This window comes from Camelus ferus, chromosome X (genome assembly GCF_009834535.1).
Source record: "Camelus ferus isolate YT-003-E chromosome X, BCGSAC_Cfer_1.0, whole genome shotgun sequence".
Lineage (NCBI taxonomy): Eukaryota > Metazoa > Chordata > Mammalia > Artiodactyla > Camelidae > Camelus > Camelus ferus.
This window is the reverse complement of record NC_045732.1, coordinates 100572107-100581536: the sequence shown is the minus strand read 5'-3', so window position 1 is coordinate 100581536 and position 9430 is coordinate 100572107. Positions and strand designations below refer to the sequence as shown.

The 9430-nt window shown below is 35.2% G+C and overlaps 1 long non-coding RNA gene across 1 annotated transcript in view; it reads left to right on the top strand.

The window, feature by feature from the left end:
• LOC116662093 overlaps positions 1 to 9430 on the top strand; it is a 16680-nt gene continuing 7250 nt past the window's right edge. The window contains exons 1-2 of the long non-coding RNA XR_004318078.1: positions 1 to 18; positions 4237 to 4240. This is a non-coding gene — a long non-coding RNA (uncharacterized LOC116662093). The remainder of the gene's footprint in view (positions 19 to 4236; positions 4241 to 9430) is intronic.

Below are 9430 nucleotides of genomic sequence, written 5' to 3'. Positions count from 1 at the left end.
AATGAAAAAAAATAAGGAGTCTTAAACCCACACACTTATGGTCAATTAGTCTACAATGAAGTAGCCAAGAGTATACAATGGAAAAAAGGCAATCTCTTCAACATTTAGTTCTGAGAAAACTGGACAGTACATGTAAAAGGAAGATTTAACAGCACTTCCTTCCATACTATACAAACTAAGAAACAAATTGATTAATTTCCTAAATGTTAAATCTGAAACTACAGAATTTCTGACCAAGAACATGAGCAGAACTGACTTTGAGGTAAATCATAGCAATATTTATTTTTGATGTGTCTCCTAACAAAAAAAAAACAAAAATAAACAAAACTAATAGTAACAGTTTATAGTTTGGTGAGGAAAAAATAGATGGACTATGTGATACAAGGATTCTACTTCTTGTACAAATGTGAAGTGCAAAACCTTTTGCAGAGGAAAGGAAACCTTAAACAACACATATGACAACACACGCAATAGAAGGAAAAATTTCAGACAATGTGGCCAACAAGGTGTTAATATTCATAATATATATATAGCATATTAGTCTCAATATTTATAAAACAAAGATCCCAACTTAAAAATAGTTGAAGGTACTTAATGGAAACTTTACAAAAACAGACATGTGGATGATTTTTATGCACATAAAAAGATAAATAACATTGCTATTCATTAGGAACACATACATGAAAACCAGAAAGTAATATAATCTCACAGCAGCCAAAATGGGTAATAACAGAAAGTCTACAAATGACAAACATTAATAAGAATGTCGAGAAAAGGGAACCTAGGTACATTGTTGGTGGAAATATAAATTGATTCATCCGCTATTATAAAAGTGTGGACAGCGGTCAGAAAACTAGAAACAGAGCATTATATGTTGAAGCAATTCCAGCTTTTATTATAAATCTGAAAAAAATGAAAAAATAACTTTAAATGATATATTACCCCCAATGTCCTTAACATCATCATTTATTACAGCCAAGGATACAAGCGCAACTCAACTGCCCATCAACAGATGATTGGCTGAAGATCATTTGTTATATATATATATAATATAATAAATACTTAGTCTTAACAAAAAATAAAATTCTGCCATTAGGAACAATGTGATTAGACCCAGAGGAGGTTGCAAATAAAAAAAATAAGTAATACAGAGAAAAAACACTCTACATTATCACTTACTTGAGGAAACTAAAGATATAAGAGAAATAATCATACAAAGAAAAACAGAAACAGACTCATGTATATATGTGTAGTGTACCAAAGAGTGTTTTTCTGTAGGGACAGGGAAGAAGGATGGAGAAGACAGAAATATGCAAGTTACTAGTTCTAAATTAGAGAAGCAACAGGGCTATATTTACAGCACAAAGAAATATTTTAGTAATTTAAATGATTTTAAAGGGATTATAGGCATATATTATAGTAAAATGTGCATGTATGTGGGAAGAACATTGAAGAAAAGAACCCAGGAAAAACTGAAAACATTCTGTAGTACTATAAAATTAAAGGAGGTGATTTGTTCACTTTCTTTACTGTTCTTACAATGTCCTTATTAGAATTTAAGCTTTTAAATGAAAAAGTATATACTTTTAAAAAAGTGACGTAAGTTTAAACTATTTTTGTCTCTCCCCTTAAATCTACAGAGAGTAAAATGTTCACATCTCAACAAAAATAACTACAACACAAAACAATACTCCAGAATGTATGTGTACAGCTGAAGTGTGGTGGACTAAAACACATAAAGGAGGCTGAGTTGAGGGAAGAGCAGAGTTGGTGACTGCAACCAAGGCCCATTGACTAGGGTATCTGAGCCCACATATTCAGAGGACCCAGTAGAAACAGGGTCTCAGTGGTTCACACAGCTTTGGCCTCCAACTGCACCAGTACCCATGGTTACAGGTAACTATGAGGGAGCCAAAATGGAGATAGAAATTCCATCCTTCAGACACTCAGACATTCATGACAATCTCCCTACTCCCCATTCACAGTGGTAGAGACAAGGTACTTTGCAACACTGGACATGGCAAATGCACTTGCCTGATTCCAAATACCCACCTGTCTTTACACATTTCCTCAATGTGTACACTGAGTCTCAAGGGATATCAGACAAAAAGAAGGGTTCTCCATCCCAGTGACAACAGTGGAATTAACTACCAGAGGAATCTAAGAAGTGACAATTAAAGCACATCTTTTATCCAGACAGTAGCGACTGGAAAGTGCCATTTTTAAATATTATCAGTGGTAGCTCAGGTAAGTAAAACAAAAAATTATGCAATATTGCAAACTAGAAGAAAACTAAAGCAAGGACTCCAACCCCCAATCAGTTATTTAGTGTCATAAGAGCAATAATTTAAAAGATCATGACCAATCACAGTAACATTATAGAGCATGCACACACGCAGATACACAGACACACAGACACAGACACACACACACACACACACACAATGACAACCCTCAAGCAAACAAACTTAAGCTCATGGAACATTGCCATATGACTAATAGAGAATTCAAAATAGGTGTCATACAGAAACTCAATACATAAAACAAAACTCAGAAAGCAGTTTAGTGAACTCAGCAATAATTTAAATGATGATAAGGAATACATTACCAAAGAGACTGAAACCATAAAATAAGCAAACATTATTGGAAGACCAGAAGAGCTTAATAAATGAGATGATGATTGCAACAGAAAGCATTTTAAGTATACTGTCTTTGTGGAAGAGAGATTAGCAAACTCACCAATACAAAACTAGAAATGATAGGAGAGGGCAGAGATACAACATATTAAAAAGAAGGAAATTCTACAATAGCCATCAGACTTCTTCAGGAAGCGCACATTAGAGTGAAATCCTGGAGGGAGGAGAAAGGTAGAAGGCAGCTGATGGTTTATTTAAAGAAGTAATAGTAGATAACTTCCCTAATCTGGCTAAGGAGCTAATACACAAGTCCGTGAGCCAACAAAACACAAATAACTTTAAGGCAAAGCGACCTCCTTCAAGATACATCATATGCAAATTGGCAAGTCAATGACAGAGTAACATTTTAAAGGCAGCCAAAAAGGTTATGATAATCTACAAAGGAACCCCCATTAGGCAACCTGCAGGTTTCTCAGCAGAAAACATAGGCCAAGGATAAATAAAATGACATTTTCAAACTACTGACATATGAAATCTCTCACCCAAGAATACTCTACCTTGCACAGTTATCACTTAGATTTAAAGTGAAAATAAAGACTTTACCAGACAAACAAAACCTGAATGAGATGAAAACCAAAACCGAGACACCTTACAAGAGATGTAGAAAAGAGCTCTTCTAAGAAAAATAAAATGGCAAAAATATTCAAAACATTGACCAAAATGCTAAGTAGAGAACACGAGAAAGCTGCAACTGTTTATTTGGTTATGTTTAAAATGCTACTATGCTATATGGATGAAAGAGAGAAAATTAGGAAATCAGGGGCAATAAATATAGATATATCAATCTGGTAATGTCCTCACAACAGCAAAAGTAATAATTTGAGGCAGTAGTCAGAAAAGGTAAAGAGTAAAAATAAAACAACATTAAAGGAAGTTGCTATGAGAGGAAAAATGACTAAATTATACATGAGATGTTTTATTTTAAATGAAGTACAGTAGATGTATTATATTGTGTAGTTTCAGATGTACAGCATGGTGATTCCAACCACTTTGTAGATTATATTGCATTATAAATTATTACAAGTTATTAAAATAAATGTAACATACAATTATTATAATTTATTTTGTATAATTCCCTGATCAACATGTGTACAGATTACACTTTGCTTATCTCCTTTATGTATACTACTTTGTATCTGTCAATGTCCTACCATTAAATTGTCTTTCCCTGCCCCTTTGGTAAACATAAATTTTTTCCCATATGTTTGAGTCTGCCTCATTCTTGTGTATCTAATCTCTGTATCTCTCAATCTCTCTATCTTTCTATCTCTCTATCTATTTCTCTGTCTATCTATCTATCTATCTGTCTATCATCTATCTATCTATCTATCTATCTATCTATCTATCTATCTATCTATCTATGTATCTATCTTTCCATCTATATATCTGTCATCTATCAGTTGATAGCTATAGATAGATGTACACAGATATTAGTTATTCTTTAAATTCCACATATAAATTATTTTATATACATTTGTCTTTGTCTAAGTTACTTTACTAAGCATTATATTTACTAGGCACGTTCATGATTTTGAAATAGCAATGTTTTATACTTTTTCATGGCTGAGCAATATTCCATTGCATATTTATAGAAACATCATATCTTCTTAAGTCCATAGTCTATTGTGGACTATTTGATTGCTTCCCTCTCTTGCATATTATAAACAGTGTTGTTGTGAACTTTGGCTCTTCTCAATTTAGGAATTTTCCCAAGATTTTTCCTAGGAGAGTTACTACTGGGTCATATGGTAGTTCTGTTTTTAGTTTTTAAACAAATCTCAATAATTTTCTCGATAGAAGTTGTACCAATTTACATTCCTACCAAGAATATTCAAAAGCTTTGTTTCCTCCATATCCTCTCCAACACTTTCTATTTGTAGACCTATTTATAATTGCCATTTGACCAATGTGAAGTGATACCTCATTGTGGTTTTGATTTGCAATTACCTAAATTTAGTAATGTTGAGCATTTTTATCACTTGCCTGTTACTCATCTATAAGTTTTCTTTGGAAAAATATTAATTAGGGTACTCTTCTCTTTTCTTGATTGGGTTTTTGTTTTTCACATTGAGTTGTGTAGCCTAAATCCATGTTATGTGTATTAACCTACATGTATTAACCCCTGGTCACTTGAATTGTTTGCAAATATATTCTCCAACTACACAGGCAATGTTTTCATTTCATTGATAGTGTTTTTAGCTGTGCAGTATTTTTCAAGTTTGTTTAGGTCCCACTTGCTTTTATTTGCTTTTATTTCTTTTGTCTTAGGAGACTGATACAAAAAATATTCCTATGATATATATGCAATTGAGTTTCACCTATATTCCCTTCTAGCAGTTTTATAGTATAAGTTCTTACATTTATGTCCTTAATATACATGGAGTTTATTTTTGTATATGATGTCAGGGAATGCTCTAATTTCACTGTTTTACATGTAGATGTCCAGGTATCCCAACACCATTCATTTAAGAGACTGTCTTTTCTCCATTGTGTACTCTTGACTCTTTTTTCATAGATTCATTGATCATAAGTTGGTGGAATTATTTCTAGGCTCTCTATCAGTTTTTTATTGATTATACCTCTGTTTCAAAACCATGCTCTTTTTATTACTGTAGGTTTGTATTATGGTAAGGTATCTGGGAGGGTTATATCTCCAGATTTTTTGTTGTATCTCAAGATCATTTTTGCAAATTTTAATGGTTTCATATAAAACTTAGAATTATTTTTTTCTAGTTCTGTGGTAAATACTACAGCTTTGTAACAGGAATTGCATTAATCTGCAAGTTTCTTTGTGTATTAAGGCCATGTTAACAATATTAACTCTTTCAATCCAAGAACACAAGACATCTTTCCATTTCTGTGAATCATTTTTAAATTCTTTGTCAATGTTTTATAATTTTCAGTGTGTAAACCTTTCACATATGTGGTTACATTTATTCCAAGATATATGGGGGGATGGGATAGTAAATAGTATTGCTTTCAACATGCATTTTATGGTATCTCATGATTAATGTGTAGAAATGCAAGAGTCTTCTTTACATTTATCTTGAAGCCTGTTCCCTTACAGAAATTATTTATAGTTCATAATATTCTGTGTTGAACCCTTAGGACTCTGTGTGTAGATTGTTATATCATCAGTACGGGTGACAATATTGCGTCTTTCTTTCCATTTTGCCTTTCTTTTACTTCTTTTCTTTTCCTTTCTTCTATTACTATTAAACAGATGTGGTGAGAGGAGGAATCCTTGTCATGTTCCCGAATTTACCCAGAAGGATTTCAGCTTTTCCCACTGACTATTATAAATTGCTATAAATGGCCTTTAGTATGTTGAGTGATTTTCCTATTGTACTCACTTTCATGAGAGCTCTGATCATGAATGGATGTTGAATATTGACAAATGTTTTTCAGTGTGTATTGACATCTTCCTGTGAATTTTGTCCTCCCTTTATTAGATATGTATCATGCTGATTGATTTGTGTATGTTGAACCATCCTTGTGACTTTGGAAGGAATCCAACTGCTCATCATGTATAATCCTTCTATGTATTGCTGGATTAATTTGTTGAATGTTTTATTGGGGAGTTTTGAATGTATATTCATCAAGGATATGGCTTTTCATTTTCTTTTTTTTTTTTGTAGTGTCTTTGACTGTATTTGTTATCAGGGTAATGGTGGTGTCATAGAATATCTTTGGGAATTTTCCTTCCTCCTTCATTTGTTGTAATAGTTGGGGGGAAAGAGGTTTTAATGAAGGCATCCAGGGCATTTTGTTCAAGGGGTACTTTTTAAAATTATAGATTTTATTAACTTATACTGATTGCTGTTTTCAAAGTTTTCAGTTTTCTCTTTATTCAGTGTTGGCAGGCTGTAATGTTTCTAGAAATTTGTCATTTCTTTAGGTCGTCCAGTAGTTGTCATGTAACTGCTCATATGGCTTTCATAATTTTTTTTGTATTTCTGTAATATCAGATGTTATTTCTACTCTTTCAATTCTTATTTTGTTTGGGTCCACTCTCTGTATTTCTTGATAATCCTGGCTAAATGCTTATCAATTTGTTAATAATTTTAAGAAAAATTTTTCTTTATTATATGATTTTTAATTTATTTTTTATTTTTATTTTATTTATTTTCAACCTAATCATTAATGATTTCTCATTCTACTGCCTTTGGGTTTTGTTTGTTCTTAGATGGGTGCTAAGCTTAGTCCTTTGTGTGAGGTATTTCTTGTTTCTTGTAGAAGGCCTGAATTGTTCTAAACTTCCCTCTTAGATTTGTCTTTGCTGCATCCCATACAATTTATGAAGCTGTGTTTTCATTGTAGTTTGTCCCCAGATATGATTTTATTACCTCTTTGATTTCATCATTGACCATTTTTTATTTTTTTAAAAGATGTGGTTTAATCTCATGTTTGTGCTTTTCCTGTTCTTCTTTCTAGAGTTGATGAATAGTTTCATAGCTTTTGTGTATGAAAGAATGCTTGCTGAAACTATACTTGCTTAAAGTTTCTGAGTCTCTTTTCATGACATAATATGTGGTTAATTCCTTAGATAACATCCTGTGCACACTTGAAAAGTTTATGTATTCTGTTTTTCTGATGCAGTGTCCAATAGCTCAGTTAGGTTGAAATGATCTAATATGCTATTAAGACCTCTGTTTCCTTACAGATATTCTTTCTGGATGATCTGTCCATCAGAATAGTGAGGTGTTAAACTCTTCTACTATTATTGTTTTATAATGAATTAATTCCATACTGTCTACTAATATTTGTTTTTATATTTAGGATCTATGGTGTTGGGTCCGTATATAAGTTAATGAGTGTAATACCCTATTTTTATAATGATCTCTTTTTCTTTATATAATCTCATATTAAACTTTCATTGTGGCCCTTGTTTTAAAACATATTTTCTATTATTTGAGCATTGCAATCTGCACTTTGTTATCGTTTCCATGAAATATCTTCTCCATCTATTTCCAGGCTGTGTATATTTTCCTCCATAAAGTGAGTCTTTTTAAGGGGGAGGCCAAGATGCTGGAGTATAAGGATGCTCGTAGCTCACCCTTTCCCACAAATGCACCAAGACTCACATCCACAGACCCACTCAGCTAACCAGAGAACCTGCAAAACTCTGAAAGAACATTGCCCTCTTCAAAAGATAAAGATGACAAAAAATCTGGTAGGAGAAAAGGGAAAAAGAAGGGAGAAAAGGGAAAACAGAGTGGGACAGGTCCCATGGTGGAGGGAGCAGCAAAGAAGGACTGGCACTCTTTCACTGAGTCTCCCCTCTCCAACTGAGTGGCCAGTAGGAAGGAAGAGGGGCCTACCAAGGCTTGGATCTGTAGAGAATCAGTTGACTGACAGAACTAAGTTAAACAGGCACAGAGGGTCCCTGTGACACCCAGCCCAAGATGCAGCCCAGCAGCTGGGGGCAGGGCCATGCTGCCCGAGCTGGGTGGAAGATGGGGATGGCTGCATTGAGGCAGCCCATGGTGAATGCATGTGGCTGTGGGCCATGGCAGTGGGTGCACATGGCAGAACAACCTGGGCCCTCCATAAAACTACAGGGCATATTTGCCCTGGTGGTATAGGGTGCATACACTCATCTCTGAAATTCCACAAGTTTGTAGGCGAAGAGATATCAGGCTTATGAATCAGACACCATACCCTCTAGGCGATTTGCCCCCAGGTTGGCAGCGGGGATAAACCTGCACCCCACACCTAAGGAATTAGCAGCCTCAGGGCAGATGGGGACTGTCTGCAGCCCTGAGGCAGATAGGATCCTTCTGTTCTGGTTCCTCAGAGAACTGGTTCCACCAAGACAACGAAGAGCTTGTTTTGTCCCAGACCAGGGACATGGGCTGTTTCCTCAGCCTTCTCTGAGCCCACATCCAGGGTGCAACCCTGACGTGGAGCACACAGTGGCACAGAGCAGTGGAGTGACCAGCACCCTGTGGCGGGCAGTTGGCCCCCCACACTTTTGGGCTGGGAATCAGCCCCCTTAACACGGTGCTGGGAAAGGGCAATGCTGCCCAACTCCTGCCTGGTAGTGTCAGCAAACATCTGACTGCAGCAATCAGGCAGGGCAGTGACAAGCCAGCCCACAGTAAAGGAGAGCTGCACCTTATCCACTGTTGGGAGTAGGTGCTATCTGCTTGCCGACATGCACTGGGAAGCAGCACATATGAGGACTCCAATTGGAGGGCCTCTGGAAACAGCAAGCTGAAGCTTCCAAAAAGCAGGAGGAAGGCAGAAAGACTTCACATTAAAATGTACACAGTATCTAAGGAGGACAACCGAAACACCCCCCTTTTTTAAATCTGCTTTTTACCTGTTTTCCATTTCTTCCTATTAGCCCTCTTAATTTCTACTCCTTAGACAATTATAATAACCCCCATATTCATGATCCTTTGAAATTTTATAAAAATACTTTTAAATTATTATTATTTTCAAATTCTGCTTCAACTTGCTTTCGATTATTCATTATACAATATGTTTCAAACCTTTATTCTCCTTCCTTAAAAAATTCCTTAATCTCTCTGTCGTCTTTTTCTCTTTCCTAAGTTGTATTACTACATAAGGCATTAGGTAAATCAAACGCTTTAAGGGACAACAGTAGATAACTGATACTCCATAAAACACAGTGCCAGAGAGGTAGGAGCAAGATGAAGAAGCAGAGAAACCATTCCCAATTAAAAGAACAAGAGAAATCCCTGAAAGAATGATCAGTGAAATAGACA